At 42.8% G+C, this 21,780-nt stretch overlaps 1 protein-coding gene across 2 annotated transcripts in view; it reads left to right on the forward strand.

Annotated features, from left to right (window-relative positions):
- The window catches only part of DCLK1 (doublecortin like kinase 1), a 474,120-nt gene that overhangs the window by 218 nt on the left and 452,122 nt on the right, over window positions 1–21,780 (forward strand). The gene's annotated exons all lie outside the window — the stretch shown is intronic.

Below are 21,780 nucleotides of genomic sequence, written 5' to 3' on the forward strand. Positions count from 1 at the left end.
GGGGATGCCAGGGCTGGTGATCATGCCCTGTGTGTGCCCTGCAGGGAGGGTACAGGAGGTGGGCAGAGCTGGTCTCATTCTTCTCATCATGTTTCATTGCATTGATATGGTCATTGAGCTGTGCTGCAATTCAGAGCCAAGATCTGGAAGGCTAACAATTATTACAGCTTCAAACCTCTCAGCTGGATTTCTGTGACATGCTGCTACATTTTGTTGCCAATCTGTGTTGTTTATATATATAAAATCATGCTTACATGTATGCATATTGGATCATGATCATGTATATATACTGTTCGTATAGTGGATTATGATCATATGCATATTTGTATAGTGGATCATGATCACATGTATGTATAGTGAATCATGATCACATGTGTATATATAGTGATTCATGATCACATGTATATGTATAGTGGATCATGATCACATGTATAACTATATGTATAGTGATTCATGATCACATGTATATACTGCATATGTATAGTGGATCATGATCTCATGTATATCTATATGTATAGTGGATCATGATCACGTGTATGTATAGTGAATCATGATCACATGTATATCTATATGTATAGTGGATCATGATCACATGTATATACATTATATGTATAGTGGATCATGATCACATGTATGTATAGTGAATCATGATCACATGTATATCTGCATGTATTATGGAGCATGATCACATGTATATCTATATGTATAGTGGTTCATGATCACATGTGTGTGTATATATATATATTACTATATCTATCTATATGTATGTATAATGAATCATGATCTCATGTATATATGTATAGTGAATCATGTCTGTATGTATGTGTATAAACAGTATATATATATATATATATATATATATATATATAAAATGTATAGTGGATGATGATCACATGCTGACAGTGACTTGCCAGGCTAAGGCTGTCCCCCCCAATTCTAGATTATGATGGTCCAGCTGATGCAGACACCATATCCTGCAAGCATCTCTGAGCACAGTGACAATGCATACAGGATCCTCTGTTCCTGCTGGACAGGCCCCCTTTGATGATCCCACTATGAGCTAATTGGCCCTGGTGGTTTACTGATGTTGTGTGTATGGAAATAGAGGACAGACAGTAGTTCTCATGACCGGCAGCTTTATATACACCCTTTTTTTTGGGGGGGGGGGGGTAAAGAAGAGGAATGGATTCTATCCTGCAAAACTTGTGCTCCCATGAAAAGCCCCTCCATAGCCCTGTGATGGATCCTCTGCACACATTTGCATTTGGGAAAGAAAGCTTTAAATTCCAGAAGCTGCTTTCAGGAGCCCAGGGGTTAAGAATGTGCCTTGGCATAGAAGAATACTGATTAGACAAAGAAATACAGTTCTGACACTCATCTTAAAAAAAAAAAAAAACCCTCTTCAAGTGGCGTTCAATCATCAGCTGCTGCTGGGTGCTCTTGAAGGGGGAATGAGATCACCATTTTATTACTCTGCATCTGATGTGTTAATGTGAGACTTGGGCATGAGCTGTATTGATTTGTAAAACATTGCTGCATCTAATATGGCCCAGAGCAGAAAATCTCAGTTTGCTGGATTGCAGCAGATCAGTGCTGGTGCAGAATACACAGTACCTGCGATGGGCAGAAGGGAGTTGTCCTTCCATAGGTTCTTTTTTCAGCACCTCGCCTGGCGGACTGATTGACATCGGTGGAGTAGACCAGACACACATCTGTGAATTATGGGTCAATTCTACAACATTGCTTGTATATCGTCTCCTTCTAATCCTCCAGCAGCTGTGTGTCTGCATCTACAGCCTCCCCTTATATCATTCCACCATCCCTGTGTCTGTATTATATCCTGCAACTGCATGATCAGCACATTGTATTGGGAAAGAATGGGAACGGGGCAGGTGCTGCACCCTCCCCTATTACATGCATTCTAATGTATTGTTAGCCACCCTTCATTTACAAAGACACTCCCCAGGTTCTCTGATTCTAAACTGTGATATATGCAAGGAATCAAATACATTTATGTTAATATGAAGTAGCTTTATAGGATCCCTTTTAGATTTTAAGAATTACCCCACTCAAAGCTGGTATTTCATTTTGAATTGGACGTTACTTATCGCCTACTGTTGTCATATCCCATGGGCACTGACAGAGCAAAATCTTGGTTCTTGCCCTCTACCAGAAAGCAGTGGCGCCCTGTAAATGTCATGGGGATTTAATGTAAGTGTAGAGGCTGTAGCTTTAAGCAAGCAGTAAACAAGCATCAACAGACATTTAGCAAGCTTTAGCCCTTCTGAGGCTTGCTAAATGCTTGCTGAAACCTGCTGTTTTTAACATTTCAACCTGCATTCCTGTTAAAGGTAATCTTTGCTGTGAAACATACTGGGGCTGCTATTGCCAACCTTCTTTTCAAAATTCTAGTTGTCTGGCGGTTATACTAATTTTCTGGCTTTAAAGCCCAACTCAAGGCAAAGTAAAAATCCTCCCTTGTAATGCAGCTGCCCCTGTACTGCAAAGGGTATTGCTCAGTTAGGTCTAGGAAGCCAGAAAGGCAGTTTTGCCAACATAATGTGACGCTCCCCCATCCTCTTGCACTGACAGTTTCTTGGCTTCCTTATGTCCATTGCAGGGCTAAGGACCCTGCATTGGACTTGATGACATCAGAGGGACTGCATCCAACAGAGCATAGGAAGAAGAGGCTAAAAGGACTGGAATTTCAGTACAGAGGAGCCTGCGAGAGTGTTGGATTGCATAAGGAAAACTGTATTTCCTGTTCCCCTAGATATAAACAAGCAAATAACCCTTGCAATGTGGGGGCAATCTCATTGCAAAGGAGCATTTTTACTTTCCCTGGACTTCAGCTTTAATACTTTCTGATAGATTAAAGCCTGATACACCTGATGAGAATAATCGTCCTTTTTTTTGTATGCTAGTCTCATATTGAAAACGAATAGGTTACTAGAGTTACGAAAATTCTCGTAAGACAGAATACAACTATCCATGATGATGTAATGCATTGTATTGCATTGTAATGTATTCTTTCATTTGCCAGCATGCGTGATCTAGGTCACTCGACTTTTATGGACGAATACTGTATTATTATTATACAGGATTTCTATAGCGCCAACAGTTTGCTCAGTGCTTTACAATATAAAGGGGAGACAATAGAGCAATAATACAGTTCAATACAAGAGGGTTAGCTCCTTGGAGCTTACAATCTAAGAGGGAGGGGCTGGTGGTACAAAAAGGTGATAACAGTGGGGGATGAAGTGATAGGAAGAATAGAAGATTCCGTTATTAGCTGAAGGCAGGATAGGCTTCCCTGAAGAGATAGGTTTTCAGAGAACACCTAAAAGTTGGCAGAATAGGCGATAATCAGATAGATTGGGGTAGAGAGTTGCAGAGGATGGGGGAGGCTCTGGAGAAGTCCTGGAGACGAGCATGGGAGGAGGGGACAAAGGAGCTAGAGAGCAGCAGGTGGTGCGAGGAGCAGAGAAGATGGTTTGGGAGACAAGATTGGTGATGTAATTTTGGGCAGAGTTACAAATGGCGTTATATGTTATTGTTAATGTTTTGAATTTTATTCGTTGGGCAATGGGAAGCCAGTGGAGGGATTGGCAGAGAGGGATGGCAGACATGGAATGGTTGGTACGGTGGATGAGTCTGGCAGCAGCATTCATGATAGACTGAAGAGGGGATAGCCTGCAATGAGGTAGGCCAGTGAGGAGGGAGTTACAATAGTCAAGGCTGTACTGTACTGGCTATACTGTACTGATTAAACACAAATCATCTGTTTTGTTATCGTACAAGAAAATGTCTGTGCTTGTCCCTTCGGATATTTTCACATGAACTGTCGTGATTGGCTCTCGAAAGCTGTGTACTAAGGATCAGACTATAGGACAATCGATGTGAAAGTGGTATATTTCGTCTGATATTCTCATCCTGTGTACCAGGCTTTATATGCATCAGGTATACAGTTTAGTGAGGTGGGATCTTCTCACTATTTATAAGCTTAGATGTCCTCATCATCTAAGCCCTGAACTCTGAACTCCCACTTTTATGTACTCCATTGAGCTGCTGCCCTGGTCATTCTCCACCCTGTAGCTCATGGAAGCTGAGCTGGGAATGATCTGGGCCACAGTTCCTTGTAGTACAAAAAAGCAGGAGTTCAGAGTTTTAGTAAGAGATGAGTTTTGAGGACATCCAAGCTCATCTCTACTCCTAACTTACATGCTTCTGCTGGGTCAGTGACTTAGACAACATTGAAGCTATTCATCAACATGGCAGTGGCAGCCTCTATTGTTCTTTAAAGTGGTGCTGTTACATGGGAAATCACAGTCATTTAGATGCACCCTGAAAAAGCTTTCTGGCAGGTAGCGACTCCAGTCCTCGCACTGCTTAAGAGCTGGCCTGCTATCCAACATTTTCAGGTTCGCAAGATAGCATGCTTCCCAAGGTGGGCTGTAGTACCTCACACTGGCTACTTTGTTACTACTTTGCCTTGAGGTGACATAGGGACCGGAGGTAGGTACCTCAGCATACTGCAGGGTACAAGAAATTCTACATGCCCAGAGAATTCAGATACCAGTGATGGCCATAGCTCATAAGGAGAATGAAGACTGAAGTGGCCACCTACCACAAAGGTAAGTTTAAATAATCATTGTTTGTAGGGTGCATCTACCTGACTGTAATTTTCCTAGTAACAGGGTCACTATATAATCTGTATTCAGCATTTGTAGGCTTTCCATATAAGTTAAGATTTCTCTTGTTTAGCTGGTGAGATCAGTAGATTAAAGAGTCCCTCATCCATGCTAAACATGATAGATAGAGGAACCTTCACTGTTAGCTATCGTATTCTTGAGGAAAGTGGAAAAATAGCACTGGACCCATAGGGTTATCTCACTGGTATTCCTATCTTAAAGTATTGATGCTGATGAAAATGATCCGGTTTCAGGGAAGGGGGCTTCTACCCCCCAGAGGATCTCCATGATCCCCTTGAATTGTAATGTAACAAAAATGGCTGCCAAACCAGCTGCTGAGAAGGCCCGTGGTTGCAATCACGAAAAAATAACATCAAAGGTCCAGTTCACTTCTAGTCTATTTACATTATTGCCTATCAAGTCCTGATAAAAGGGGGTGCTCTTGTAACCTCAAAACAAGTTGGATACTTTTTGGATTTCCCCCTTAACTTTTATTGAAATAAAGTTGTATCTGGGTCACTTGGCAGACTTGTAGTGCTTCAGTTTCAATTTTTGGCTATTGTATTTGGACAGCAGCTGGCGCGGCTGTCACAATACCCAAACAGTTACCGTATATGATTGGCTGCGATCACGGTTTGGCCAATACGTTTCTTCCTAGCTCTTTTGATTGTCAGATCAAAGTTTGCCTAGCTGGGTGGTGCCACCAGGGCTGCCCACAGCACACACTTTGCCTACTCAGCAGGAATTGTCATAAATTCAAGCCAAGTATGGCCAACATTAACATAGAGCTAATCGTTGCTTTAAGAGCTCCAGTAAAGCTGCTTGACACTTTTTTAAATGTTTTGTAACTGGTTTGAGCATGCAGAATGTCCCCATAATGCTAAATAGATGAAAAGAGACCCGTCCTTAGTGGGATCTCAGAAGACCTCTTTCAGCACCACTACTGACTGGACCACAGGTCTTATAACTGAAAGAAATAGCCCTGAATTTATCAGTGGAGTGAGAAATTCTATACTGCATGTAGCTTTTTTAATTGTGTAATCTACCAGTGTACTTGTCAGGGTGCTGATGGATCACAATGTACCGCTAATTGTTACATTTTAAATGTTCCTTTCATTGACCTTGCTGAAAAAAGTAACATTCTATATGTCAGTGTGGGGTCTCTTCTTACCAGCATTGCAACTGTATCCTGCAAGCTACAGTTTAGCTGCACACACCTGCAGTTTCCTATTCAAATCAGTTGAATGTAGACCCTCAAAAATGCATCTCTGTGCATGCTAATATATTTTCCCTTCGGGCACTTTTCTGGACAAGGTCTGGAATGAGGTGGTGCTTCAGCAATTGTTGGTAGATTATCCATATGCCTGATGAAGATGTCTTCTGTGGCCTCAAAATGTTGCACCTGCACTTGTAATATGATCATTTTAAATAAATGTTTGGAATATTGATTGTGGATCCATGGTGTTCTGGCAACCTACTGTATATTCCTATCGTATTTCAAAGAGCCCTTTATGACCAAGGTATCCAGCTAGAATTGGAAACTTGGCCACAGAGATGTTTCTTCTTAACCACTTGCCCTCCAGAGGATTTACCTCCCTTCCTGACCAGGCCATTTTTTGCAATATGGCACTGCGTTATTTTAACTGACAATTGAGTGGTAATGCAAAGCTGCAACCAAATAAAATGTATGTCCTTTTTTTCCCGACAAACAGAGCTTTCTTTTGGTGTTATTTGATCTCCTCTGCATTTTTTATTTTTTGCGCTAGAATCAAAGAAAGACCAACAATTTTGAAAAAAAAAAACAATATTTTTAACTTTTTGCTATAAAACATATCCAGTAAAAAAATGTAAAAATCAAATTGTCATAAATTTAGGTCACAATGTATTCTGCTACATGTCTTTGCTAATGAAAAATCCCAAAACATGTAAATTAATTGGTTTACATAAAGGTTATAGTGTCTACAAATGGCGGTATATATACTGGAATTTTTCTTTTTTTCATACTAGTAATGGCGGCGACCAGTGACTTATAGCAGGACTGCGGTGGGCATTCTGACATTGGGGGGAACTGACCTACTGCCACTGAAATCCCCAGTGACACTAATACAGTGATCAGTGCTAATAGAAAGCACTGACACTTTACTAATGACACTGGGCAGGAAGGGGTTAACATCTGGGGTGATCAAAGGGTTAACTGCATGTTGTTTTACAACATGTGCTGTGTGTGTTTTAATTTGGAAACATGCTGCTGTGTATTTCTCCACTGTGCAGAGAAATACAGCAGCATATTACTGCTGGCAGGTGAGTGGTGTTTACGTGGCGATCGCTGGGTGCCCGCAGAGAATCTCCTGCCGGGACCCGGTGATTGACATCCGTAGCTGCCAATGGCGGCATGGGTAGGGTGGCGTGTGCAAGCCCCCTACCCAGAAATGCAAATAACATATATATACATGAGTTTGCGCAGCCTTGCCACCCTGTAGCAGTATTTCTGCTATAGGGCAGCAGGCAACTGGTTAAAGTGTAATTAAACACCACTCTTTTTTTAATGGGCCCTCAGGTGGTATATGCCATAATGTGCTAACTTGCACTGGATAGTAGCGCATTATGGCAGACTTACCTGTCTAATGAAGCCTTTCAGTGCTGTGGTGTCAGCTCTCCAGCTGGTCCCAGGCACTTCTGTAGCAATTGCGCATACAGAGATGGACGCGGTCATCCATCTTGCTAAGGATCCTCCATCTTGTATCATTTCTACTCCCAAATCAGCTTCCCTCCAATTTCCCCCCTCCCTCAGGAATGTGGTCTGTATGATGTGAGAGATCACAGGCACAGTGGGAGAGCTGCATTGTTATAAATCCCACACTAGCTGGTGCCCAGGTGTCTGTTAGCTTCTCAATCTGAGATATCGTAAAACCAAAAACCAGTCCTTCACTGAGCTTCAAAGACATTCCAGCTAGCTAAAAAACAGACTCACATTTAAAAATCCCCTTTTCCATATAATTTTATAGCTGGAGATATGGAAGACTTACAAGGAAACCAGGCATATATTCAGATCGGTCACTTTAATACAAGTCGGCTGATATATTACACCCCCTAGCTGAAATCTACAGGAGAGCAGAAAATAATATCTCCTTAACCGTCCCAAGCAGGTATGTCATATTTAATATCTAGACGTTCAGCAGATGCTTCTGCATATTAATCTACTAGTGGCAAGGCTGCTACATGCACCAAGGGTAAGTTATGGATCATGATATAAACTGAGAGTGATTTTGGTTCTAGCTTGGGTCTCCGCCTGCAACACCCTCCCCAAATGAGGGGATTGGTTCTGTACTTCAAGGAGACACCCTGCTGAGTTTCTAGAAAGGCTGTTATGCTTGGAGCAGAGAGTTAAGTGAAGTTGAAGAATTCTCCCTTTTAACATCGGAACCAACTTTGGTAGAACGGTACCCTTTTGCTCTGACACTTGAACGCTGCTTAAACCAAGGCTGATGGCAAGTACTTTTCCTCTCTAAACTTCTTTCTGCTATCTCTTTGCTGTGTTATTGCTCTCTGTATATTTATATATATATATTGGCTACATCTTTTTCTGTAAATATTATAAATCTTACTTTCTGAAAGTGTTGAACTGTTTCTAAAGCTCTTTAATGCAAACTAAGAATCCCTGCCTCTGAAGAGCGCTACTGTGTGTTTTTAAACGTCTGCATACATCTGTCTGCAGTGACATTGTGTATACAAATGATTATTAAAACATCATAGTGTATTGCTAATATTGCCGAGTTTCCTCTTTCTCTGTACAAAAAGGAGGTGGTGGCAGTGTGAAGGGTTAATTGCATAATTAACCTGACCCAGTAACAATCACTCCCAGGCTGCAGGTATACAGATTGTGGTCCATTAGCTGGAAAATCTGTGTGCATGGTGCAGCTGGGCGTGGCATTGTTACGCACGTGACAGTGCGGTTTTAGATCGGCTAGTCCTTCGGTCACGAGTTTGGTGAGAAGGGCTGGGGTCACAACTTCTTTTTTTTTTCCTTAAGGTTTATTAATAAACTCAGATCATACAATAAGTACAGGTAATACAAGGTATCAGTCGGAAATGCAATAGGAGGTAATGCACATACAGCAAACAAAAAGATACATAGCAATACATAGACAAAGAATCAAACTTAAGTCATCCCAGGGGAAAAAAACGGGAAAAATGAGAACATGAGAGCGCAGGAACATTAAAGGCATATCTGGTCTCAAGCCCTTATTCAGCATATTGGAATCACCACACTGGCAGGGTCAATGATATATAACCTCGGTTACCGAGCAGCAGCAAAGAACAGGGCCAGAGGGTCAAAGGTATGCGTTGGAAATGTATACAGTAGGTGTGGAGGGGGGGTGCAAGTACTTGTAGGATATGGCTTTGTACTTTTGATGAAACTGAGGTAACCCACTACAGGTTGCCAGCACGTGGGTAAAGGGTTTGGGAAAGGAGATGTGTAAAAGTAAAATATATGCGCAGCTGGATTGCAGATAGGGTGTAGGGCTCCTATGAGTAGAAAAGTGTACCAAAATAGAAAGGGGAGAATGAAAGCTAAACTCTGAGTAAGAAAGCATGGAAATGGGGATTAAGAATTTAAGAATAAGCATGAAAAAGAAGGGAAGAGAGGAGAAGAAGAAAAAGAAAAAAAAAGGAGGGGGGGGGAGATGGGGGGTTGGGGAAGGGTCGGGCGGGGAGGAGGTGTGGAGGAGTAGGAGGGTAGGTAAGTCATCTTTACTCTAGACTCCCAGGACATGATAGATACGCGCAACCCTGGCAGAGAAGCGAGCTGGGAACAGTTGCAGGCGTATCAGGGTGCCAAGCGTAGCTTGCTCCAAGCAGTACAGGACATCGAGACAAAGGACCTCAATCACAACCTTAAAAAAACAGAGAGTCAATATATCGCCAGAAACACTATGGGGTATCAGAGAGATTCAGAATCAGTCAGCAAGGCCCATGAAAGAACGATATTCAGGGGTCGTTTGGAAGTGAATCCAACAGGACCACGTATGAGAAAATTTAGTAGGGTTATCCTGAGAAGAAGCAATCAGCTCTTCCATTTCAGCAATTCTGTTCAAGCGTATGAACCAATCTCGCACTGTGGGGGGGGTGAACAGACCCCCAGAGAACCGGTAAGCAGAGTTTGGCCGCGTTAAGCATATGCATAGCCAGAGATTTGAAATATAGACGTTTGGGAAGTGGAGTCTGGTGGAGGAGTTGGGCCGGAGAGAACTCAATATCAAGAGTAGACACCGAAGAAGTTATTCGATGTACCTCCTGCCAAAAGGGCTGAACCATAGGGCAGTCCCACCAGATATAAGGAAGAGATCCAACAGGAGCCCTACATCTCCAAAAAATACTGGGTCTGGATGGATTAAAATGATGGATTCTAGAAGGTGTATTGTACAAACGTGTCGCCAACTTGTATCCGTTTTCTTGTGCCGAAACATTCAAGGAGCACTTATGAGAAAAGGTAAAGATTTGGCCCCAATCAGAGGAAGAAAAGTCAATGTTTAAGTCTCTTTTCCAAGCTTTGCAGGCGGAAAGTGAATCAGAGGTTCTGTCACCAAGAAGAAGCAGATAGGTAAATGATACTAAATGCCTCCGTGGTTCAGCCTTTGAACAGAGTGACTCAAAGGAGGTGAGAGGGCAGACCCATTTATGGCGCTATGCAGGAGAGAGAAGAAAATGTCTGATTTGAAGATAGGCCCAAAAGGGAAAGGTGAGATCACCCACAGTACTTGCTAGGGAAGAACAAGACTTCAGCTGACCTTTGTGAAAAAAATGGTTCTCTAAAACTTGACTGTGTGGCCAATGTACTGATGGGAAGGACTTATGCATACCGGGAGGGAACAATTTTCTTTCTTCTTGGTTTGCTCTGTTCAGCCACTTGAATGGCTGACCTACAGCGACGTCATTCCTGTTCTTTGTGCTGCGCATGCGTGGCTCAGTGTACATTACCACTGACAGGCAGGGAGAAGCATATATGACATAAATGACCACTAGGGACTGTTAGTTTAAAAAAACCTTAAAATTAAACATTTAATTCTGCTTTAACATGATCCATTTAGTAATTTTCCAAGTCTACATAAATAAATTCCTGACATGTCACAATATAAGAGAACAGTATAATGTTTCAAAAACAGATCCACCTTTTATAATTAAAAAGCAGTCCTTGAGCTCCAGTCCATTGACTTTGCTTTGCTGAAATGATGTCACCAGTCTGCTGCAGACAGGAGGAAGCATTTCCTCAGTCTCTTCTGCCCAGTCATCAGACTAAAACATTGGGGGTTATTTACTAAAACCAGAGTGTGCAAAATCTGGTGGAATGATGCATAGAAACCAAAACACAATAAATCACCCACACTTCTATGTGTAAAAACAATATGTGACAAATATATAAATCAAATATCACTAAGCGATGCTGCTGTTCAAAAAGTGCAAAAAACACCATAACATATGCTAATGAATAACACAGCGCAAACAATCTAATAATAATAAAGTCCACAATCTAAAGTAATCCGTGCTTAAGTGCTCCAATAAAGAAATCCGTGTCAAAGAAACCAACTGGCTTCCAGGTTTTATTGTCAAAACGTAACTGAACAAGCTGAAATTAGACGCTGATTGGCTGCCATGCATCGTTGCACCAGATTCTGAGTGCTCCTGTTTTAGTAAATCCCCCCCACTGTAACTTTGTAGCAAAAGGCTGTAGCAGTGGCTGATCTGTGTTGGACATTTGTAAACACAGCCAAGAACTGCACAAGCACCAAAACTTACATGATTGTGTCATCTCTTGGCCAGCATCTCAGTCCAGGAAGTATATGCTGACCCTGGACGATGCCTGGACAAAGATCGCTCCATCTTGGGGAGAAAATCTGATGAATATATTATCTAGGGAGTCTACTGTAAGCTATGTGGGAGGTAATGAATACTCAAAAATGTTACACATTATTTAACATGCATGAACTTAATATAAAAATACATCTGAATCTAGGTTCCATACAGGGGTGTCAAACTGACGGCCCTCCAGCTGTTGCAAAACTACAAGTTCCATCATGCCTCTACCTTTGGGAGCCATGCTTGTAACTGTCAATCTTGCAAGGCCTCATGGGACTTGTAGTTTGGTAACAGCTGGGGGGCCGCCAGTTTGACAACTATGATGTACTAGGTAATGTTTGCCTATTGTTGTATATTGTAGAAAATGTAGATTGTTCAGTTTGGCTGCCTGGCCCACAGAGCCATCCATTACACTCGCCTCTAGTTGACTTTTTTTGGTTGGAAGGAAGATTTAAAGTTAATCAAAAAACAGGGCTATCGGTAAATGTGTGTTCTGTATTGGAAATCAATCCTAGAGTTGATATACGTGTCTCAGCTGTTGCAGTAAGCTGGGAATCTTGTCTTTCAGAATGACATATGGTGTGTGTGTGTGTGTGGGGGGGGGTTGTGGATTTCAAGGTGATTCTAGAATGTTCTCTTAGCCTACAGTCATTGGGATCCATGCCCTTGTTTTTCACCACAGAATGTATCTTGGGTGACCAAACAAATGAGAAGAATGCTTTCACATCTGGTCTTGTAATAGTGCTTGGCTGAACAGGACAAATTTCAGGGCTTAACATACAGAAACCCTTAAAAAGGAGCTCTAGTCTCCCCCCCAAAAAATGTAACGTCAGCAGATAAAAATACCATAGCTGCTGACTTTTACTACAATATCACTTACTTGTCCAGGGATCCAGCTCAGGTGTCCTCACCTGAGCTGATTCTTCATTCGGCTTCAGGTGCAGGCGCCACCATCTTAGGTAAGGGAAAGCGGCAATAAAGCCTTCCAGCTTCACAGCCATTTTCCTCCTGTGCATGTGTGAGCTGTGCTATGCTTTTTGAATGGTCCCGCTGTCTTCTGGAACATGTGATGTGTCCCAGAAGGCTGCTGGGGGAAGGAAGAGGGGTCAAACGTCGCCACGGCAATCTTACCAGAAGTGTCAAAACCAGGTACCTGCTCCCCCCTCAAAAATTGCCAAATGTGGCACTGGAGGGGGGGAGGATGCAAACAAGTGGAACATCCCCTTTTGGGTTAAGTTCAGCTTTAGGTATGAATATTTATACATAGTTACATTGGTCCAGCTTTGACCAAAGTAACTGTGGATATGCCATAACTGATCAATTCCCCTGGATGCTGGAAATCACTGTAGTAGACACCTCTACTACAGTGTTCTCCACTAGCTTCCCGGTCCTGAGAAGTGGCCCTGCAGCATTGTGACCACTGGGGGATAAGTCAGTTTTTCAGCATTTTTGTATTAGTGTTTAACAGTGTTTTGCTGCATTTTTTCCTTTTTTTTGCGTTTTTGGTTTTTAGCATTTTTTAGAGGGTTTTTTGGGTCAAAAAGGTCCAGAAAAGCTGGTTTGCTGCGATTTACCGTGTTTTACTGTGTTTCCCGTGTTTTTCAGCGTTAGAGCGTCTTTACAACTAAAAAACTCCTCTAGAAACCCACAAATTTTGGTTTTTTTTCCAGCCAAAATATGTTGATTACAGTCCATGTGTGCATGGACACATAGGATAACATGCTGGGAAAAAACGTCGAAAGCCAAAAACAGCCGCTGTAAAAACGTCCAGTGTGCATGAGGACTAACATATGGAGAGGGTTGAGTAAAGGCCTGACGGCCTACCTCGAAAAAAAAAGTTCTACAGAAAAGGCTTTTAAGAGTATCATGGTGCCAAGAGAGTTTGCTCATAGGAACCCCGAGAGTTGGATGCAACTGAACGGATATACATACACACATATGTATGCATAAACACATACATACTTTACATTAAAATGGTTGTAAACCTCACACATGAAATCTGATAAAAGCACATATTTACATTGTGTTTATTTGCCTCTCTCCAAAGCACTAAGTATCATTTCTCCCTGATGTCTAGTTCCTCTGATGTGAGCATGAGTCACTTCTGACAGATTTTCCTGAAACCAAGGGCTAAAAAGGTGACAGGCTCAGCTCTGTTCCTGTGAGCTGTATGAAAGGGGGGGTCCCTTCCCTCCAATCAGTGGACAGTATGTGTGTCTGCAGTTCCCACCCACTGTTTTGTGAGTCTGTAAAAAATCCTTTTAAATCTCTGAGTTTTACAAGGATGTACAGGACAAATTACTGCAGATAGACGGGTACAACTTACGTAGGAGGATTTATTTCATCTCTTTATATCACCCGAGGCCAGTCACTTCACTGAGCATATGGAAGGGTTTACAACCACATTAAACAGTCGGAGAGGAAAGTAGAGTAGCCTCAGCAACCAATCAGAATTATTTTGTTTAAGTTTACCACACACATTACAATTTAACTGTTCAATCTCATTTAGATCTACCAACAACTAAGTAGTGCAAGGGTACAAACTGATGGGATATTTGAGGCAGGTCCACATCTTATATAGATTTTGGTGAATCTAAACATGTTACCACTCCGGGTGGTATTACAGATCATCCAACGGTCGTACAACGGTCACAACAAGCTTTATTGCAAGTACTTGAGAAAGTACCAAGAAGGGCAACTAAACTGATAAGAGGCATGGAGGAGCTCAGCTATGAGGAAAGATTAGAGGAACTGAATTTATTCTCTCTTGAGAAGAGGAGATTAAGGGGGGATATGATCAACATGTATATATACATCAGTGGTTCATATAGTGAACTCGGTGTAGAGTTATTCACCCTGAGGTCATCACAGAGGACAAGGGGGCACTCTTTACGTCTGGAGGAAAAGAAATGTAATCTCCAAACACGGAAAGGTTTCTTCACAGTGAGAGCTGTGAAAATGTGGAATAGACTCCCTCAAGAGTTGGTTCTGGCCAGCTCAGTGGATTGCTTTAAAAAAGGCCTGGATTCTTTCTTGGATACACAAAATATAACTGGATACTAACATTTATAGGTAAAGTTGATCCAGGGAATATCCGATTGTCTCTCGGGGGATCAGGAAGGAATTTATTTTCCAAGCAGGAGCAAATTGGATCATGCTTTGCTGGGTTTTTTTGCCTTCCTCTGGATCAACTGTGGGTATAGGATTATAACTTTTTTTTTTCTGTGGTTGAACTGGATGGACTTTTAGCCAAACTAACTATGTAACTATGTAGTGCAAACTCGCATACCAAGACTGTGGCACATCACTGCCAGACCATCTCCTACTCCTTTGACATGTTTCTCCCCATGAAAATCATAACTAAACCCTTATTGGGGAGAAACACATTAAAGGTGATGAGGAGAGTCTGGCGATCAGTAATTGTAATTCAACAAACACCTTCTCAACATCCTCCAAATCTCCAAATTCTTTTTCTGCTGCTGTGATTTGGCGAGGGTGGCTTGTCATTGTGCATGGTCCCCTTTGTATGTGGGAACATAACCACCCTGTCCTGCTGACTCCTGAGATGGATTATGGACTACGCAATATGGGATTTGCAGTGTGCACAGAGCAGTGTACATGAATGCAACTAGCGTGCACTGTGCATTCCGAACAAAAGGAAGTAAGAGGGAAAAGAAGAGGTTAAAGTGGAACTTTAGCCCCCCCTTTTTTTTAACTCTTACTTACGTGGTTGCAGGTCCTGCACATTGTAGATCCAGTGTTGTCCTGCTGAGATCTGCTTCTTCTCTGCATCCCCATCAGTCCTGGACCGCCATCTTCTTTTGTGATGTCCCGGGTTAAGCCAATGGCTTCATCGATCATGTGTTGTTTGGCCCCGCCCCCTCCTATTTTCCCAATAAAGGACTATGCCTCCTGGGATTTGAGTTGTACATATCCCAGGAGGTGAAAGTGTGTGTAATTTGCCTAGACGATTGACGTGCACGAGGGGCAGGCCAGGTCTTTTTTACCCCCCAAAAATAAAGGATGACAAAAAATCCCCAATTTGTGCAGCAGAGGGAGAGGAGGGGTGGATAAGAGGCAAGAATGCCCGGAGGGTGAAGTTCCGCTTTAAGGAGCTCACAGTGGACTTTACAAGGAGTGATGAAAAATAGATTACAGGGCCATTAAGTAGTGGATGACTATGGATTAGTTTTGGAGAATAAGGACATTGTTTATTGTTACTTTAAATTTAGTAATGCTGTATTATAAGTTTTAAATAATTCATTGTCATCATAGCTATCCACTGTTCTGAGTACATTGGCATTCTAAGATATCTAGAACATGCCACTTTAATTGTCAGGATCTATACATAAAATAAGTAGAATTTGCTAAACCCGGAGCAGACACAAACCGGAGCAGCCGTGCAAAATAGCCAATCAGATTCTATCTTCAGCTTGTTCAGTTAATCTTTGAAAATGAAAGTTAGATACTGATTGGTGGCCATGCACATCTGCTCTAGATTCTGGTCACATCCCCTTACTGTATTTCTATTGTAGATTTTAAAGTTAACATTTATTGGATAAGGAGTACAAAGAACAAATCACTAAATGCAAAGTGCCCCTAACCTGCAACAAACAGTTGGAATTTGCTTTACTAAAGCCAGGCCATCACTAAATGGATTTGCAATGGATATTTGATCTTGGAACAATTGTATATAATCGATAGATTGACTTGGGCACAATCAGCCTGCCCATAGATGGACCGATTCCTGCTGAACCAGCCATAGATTTGATTCATCTATAGCTGCGGAAGCAGTTGCTTTCAGAAAACAATAGCTGGCAGAAGAAGTTCTCCATCGAAATTTTACCATAGATAGGGGAATCAAGTGATTTTTTTATCAACCTATGAAATCTAGGGTATGGCTAGCCTAAGGATTCAGATTGGGGATTTGGTGGGTCTTGTCTTAGGCCCCTTTCATGCCTTAGCGTTTTGTAGCTCTAGGCTCCAAAACGTTCAACATCTAAAATTCCATGTATTTCAATTGTGCCTGTTCACAATGTACAGTAGTGTTGCTTGAAGCTTGTTGTTTGAAAAAATACATGAGCTTATTTTGAGCTACAAGCTTCATTCCTTTTTGGCCCCAATAGCTTTCAATGGGAGCGTCTGAAAATGCACAAACACATGCAGAAATGCACATATCGCACATTTTCCCCCCTAGTAACTAGCTTTCCATTTGCTAAAAATAAGCGTCTGAAAATGCGCAAAAATGTGCAAAAATGCATATATCGCACATTTTCCCCCTAGTAACTAGCTTTCCATTTGCTAAAAATAAGCGTCTGAAAATGCGCAAACATGTGCAAAAATGCATATATCGCACATTTCTCCCTAGTAACTAGCTTTCCATTTGCTAAAAAGAATAATAAAAAAAGATGCTCAAGCCTCAGACGCCCACAAAACACCCATACAAATGCTTAAAAACAGGTAATCATCAGGTAATAATCTGAACTAATGTCTATTATCCATGCAGTACAGAATGTAATATACCTGTACAACAAAGCAGGAGTTAAACCTAAAAGATAAAAAATGAAGTTTAAAATGTTAAATCAGGCAAGCTCCCAAATACACAGTTTATGTACACATACAGTATTTTACCTGCCAAAAGATTTGTAATTGCAATATACAGCCAATGTGAATCAGTAACCCTATGTAGACTAAACTGCACAGCTCCCATAAATGAAAGTTTTCAGTACTTGGGCTTTGCAGTGTGAAGATAAAGGGGGGCGTATAAAAATAGTTTCTGGTAAAAGGGGAGATTTGTCAACTTTAGGTATCTGTGGGGTCTCAAAAAGTTTTGATGCCTACCTATCGTTTGCCTCATCTGTAATGCCTGCAGTATAAAATACCTGAACTTATAGTACTTCGCATGGTTAATCTTATAAAGCTTTATAGAAGTAATATTTACAGTGTATCTGTGTTCCGAGGTCAATGATATCTGCAATAAGACAGTCCTAATTGTACATTTGTTAGACAGGACACAGTCCCCCAAGTCTTACCAGTTATGGACCACAAAGGCCCTTAGTCATAGCTGGAATTGTAACCTACAAGACATCATGAACCTTCCCAAGAAACTTATTTTAGGACAAAATTTAGAGTTGAAAGTTGGCCATACACAATATATTGTTTTTGTAATTTTAGTTTTCAAAATGTTAGTTTTGGCCATTCTTCTCTTGCAGGTCACATAAGTGCACTTACTTTTTCTCCCCTGTGACCCATAGCAGTCTATTACCAGCTATCAGTTGACAGGCCAGAGCCTCTCCAGACATGTGAAGCATCCCAACAAAATTGTTGGGATCAACTCTGCTGCCTGGTAGACAGGTGGCTCTATCTTTCAGTGTGTGGCTAAAAGCTGGAGCCAGTTGCATCTGCCCCCTCCCCAGTGAGCACTGGGAGTGAGAGCGCTGAGTGGTGCCTGACAGTCACTGCTCTCTGCTTGGAGCAGACCTGAAAACTGAGCAATCAGTGGTCATGTGATCACTCAATTCCCAGTCTTTGGGTCAGTGTGGGACATCTACAGCACCACACAGATACTGCAGCATGAAGGTAAGTATGTATGTGTATTTTTTTTAATGGGAATCCATTCAAGTAGCAGGTATTGGGGAATTTTTGAAGAGTCTTCAAATGAAATATGTTGCCTCAATGATGGCATCATCAGAAGTTCTAATGAGCAATTTTTCAGAATTTCGTACGAATACTCAAACAAAACTCTAAATTTGTGTGAACTGGTTAAGTTATGTAAGACCTAAGATCAGCTATGAGGAAAGATTAGAGGAACTGAATGTATTCCACCTCCACCCAGTACCTCATTCACCGCCCACGAGATTGCCAATCACTTCCAAAATAAGATCGACGCAATCCGTAAGGACATCGCCAATGCTCAATCTACCTCCCCACCTACAGTTGTGTCCAAAATTATTCAACCCCCAATGCTGTAAAGGGGTTTAGGGACTATAGTGTACATTTGGAATTGTATTCAGAATCAAATCCTACAAGGACGTTGTAACTACCCAAATGCAACTAAAATGACATCAATTGTTTATGTAATACAGTAGTAAATGGTTCTTATGTGGTTTCTTCATTGCCACAATTATTCAACCCCTTAAAGACTACCACTCTGAAGAACAGAGGTTCATACAGGTGCTTTCCATCAGGTATTGAAAACACCTGTGGATGTCACCGAGCAGCAATCAAGCATAATAAGCACCAATTAGGCAGCTTTAAAATGACTGTGATACTCAGCTCCTTCTAGACATTTACTGGTGTGGTTACAAACATGGTGAAGGCAAGAGAATGGTCCAGGAAGACAAGAGAAGAGGTGATTTCTCTTCACAGGAAGGGCAATGGCTATAAGAAGATTGCAAAGATGTTAAACATACCAAGAGACACCTTAGGAAGCATCATTCGCAAATTCAAGGCAAAGGGCACTGTTGAAACGCTACCTGGTCGTGGCAGAAAGAAGATGCTGACTTCGACTGCTGTGCGCTACCTGAAGCGTAGAGTGGAGAGAAGTCCCCGTGTGACTGCTGAGGAACTGAGAAAAGATTTGTCAGATGTGGGTACAGAAGTTTCAGCCCAGACAATAAGACGCACACTGCGTAATGAAGGCCTCCGTGCCAGAACTCCCAGGCGTACCCCCTTGCTGTCTCCAAAGAATAAGAAGAGTCGACTGCAGTATGCCAAAAGCCATGTGGACAAACCACAAAAGTTGTGGGATAGTGTTCTGTGGACTGATGAAACAAAATTAGAACTGTTTGGGCCCATGGATCAACGCTATGTTTGGAGGAGGAAGAACAAGGCCTATGATGAAAAGAACACCTTGCCTACTGTGAAGCATGGTGGAGGGTCAATCATGCTTTGGGGCTGTTTTGCTTCTGCAGGTACAGGGAAGCTTCAGCGTGTGCAAGGTACCATGAATTCTCTTCAGTACCAGGAGATATTGGATGGAAACGTGATGCAGTCCGTCACACACCTGAGGCTTGGGAGACGTTGGACCTTTCAACAGGACAATGATCCCAAGCATACCTCCAAGTCCACTAGAGCATGGTTGCAGAGGAAAGGCTGGAACATTTTGGAGTGGCCATCGCAGTCACCAGACTTAAATCCGATTGAGAACCTCTGGTGGGACTTAAAGAAAGCAGTTGCAGTGCGCAAGCCTAAGAATGTGACTGAACTGGAGGCCTTTGCCCATGAAGAATGGGCGAAGATACCCGTAGATCGCTGCAAGACACTTGTGTCAAGCTATGCTTCACGTTTAAAAGCTGTTATAACTGTAAAAGGATGCTGTACTAAGTACTAAGATTGAATGTCACTTGGGGGTTGAATAAAACTGATAATGCTGTGAGCACAGAAAAGACATTTGTGGTTATTTCATTATAACTGTTATGTTATATTTGTCTGACCTACAAGTGCCTCTTTAATGTAAATGTAAGCAAGATGACTGAATGATCAAAAGCAATGTCAAACTGGCCAAAACACTCAATTTCAGTGGGGGTTGAATAATTTTGGACACAACTGTAGGCTCCCTTCCACTATAACCCCATCAACTCCCCCCTCCTCTGACCTTTCAACTGCCCTGCCACCCACCACACCTAACACCCCGCACACTATAACCTCCCCAACACTCCGCTCCTTTAGCCTTGCTACCACTGAGGAGGTCACTAAGGTCTTCTCAGAAGCCCACCTCACCACTTGCCCCATTGACTCTGTCCCCACACAACTCCTCCGGTCACCCTCCTCCTCCATCCTACGCTCCCTCGCCCACATCTTCAATCTCTCCCTCTCTAATGGCGCATTCCCCTCCCCCCTAAAGCACGCGCACATCACCCCATAGTCAAAAAACCCTCCCTGGACCCCACCGACCTGAACAACCTTAGACCCATCTCCCTGCTGCCATTTACATAAGCTCCCACCTCACTGACAACAACCTCCTCGATCCACTACAGTCTGGCTTCCGTCCACTACACTCCACCGAAACCGCCCTACTCAAAATCACTAATGACCTGCTAACCGCCAAAGCTAATGGCCACTACTCAGTCCTCTTACTCCTCGACCTTTCCGCGGCCTTCGACACAGTTGACTACCCCCTCCTCCTTAATAAACTACACTCCCTTGGCATCAGAGACTCCGCTCTCTTCTGGCTCTCCTGCTATCTTTCCCAACGCTCCTTCAGCATTACCTATAACGCCACCACCTCCCCCTATCTGTTGGGGTCCCCCAAGGCTCTGTCCTCAGGCCCCTTCTCTTCTCCATCTACACCTCCTCCCTTGGGAAACTGGTACACTCCCACGGCTTCAACTATCACCTCTACGCCGATGACACGCAAATTTACCTCTCCACCCCTCACCTCACCCCTTCAGTCTCCGCCCGTATCGCCCACCTACTGAACGACATATCAGACTGGATGTCACTCCATTTCCTCAAATTGAACCTTTCCAAAACCGAGCTCCTAATTTTCCCCCCAGCCCGCACCCCCCCCCATCCTCTCCATCACGACCAACAACGCCACCATCAGTCCCACCCCACAAGCCAAAGTCCTAGGTGTCACCCTAGACTCAAACCTGTCCTTCCAACCCCATGTCCAATCGTTGGCAAACTCCTGCAGGCTCCACCCCCGCAACATCTCCAAAATACGTACATTCCTAACCTCAGACACTACTAAACAACTTGTTCACTCCTTTATTATCTCACCTCTGGACTACTGCAACTCCCTTCTCACCGGCCTACCCCAACACAGGCTATCCCCACTTCTGTCTATCCTGAACTCTGCGGCCAGACTCATTCACCTTACCAACCGCTCCGCTTCTGCCACCCCCCTCTGCCAATCCCTCCACTGGCTTCTGATTGCCCAACGCATTAAATTCAAAATACTAACATTGATGTACAAAGCCATTCATAACGCTGCCCCAAACTACCTCACCGACCTGATACCCAAATACTGCCCAACCCGTACTCTTTGCTCCTCACAAGACCTCCTACTTTCTAGCTTCCTGGTCTCCTCCCACACCCAACTGCAGGACTTCTCCAGGACTTCCCCCATCCTCTGGAACTCACTACCCCAATCCATCAGACTGTCACCTACCTTCCTCACCTTTAGGCGCACCCTGAAAACCCATCTCTTCAGGGAAGCCTACCCCACCCTCACTTAACAGGCGATCTCCTCCACTCCTCCTACCACTCCATCCCCCACAGCCACTTCCTC

This window comes from Staurois parvus, unplaced genomic scaffold (genome assembly GCF_062004578.1).
Source record: "Staurois parvus isolate SC_StPar_1 unplaced genomic scaffold, SC_StPar_1.0 ptg000544l, whole genome shotgun sequence".
In the NCBI taxonomy this organism is placed as follows: Eukaryota; Metazoa; Chordata; class Amphibia; order Anura; family Ranidae; genus Staurois; species Staurois parvus.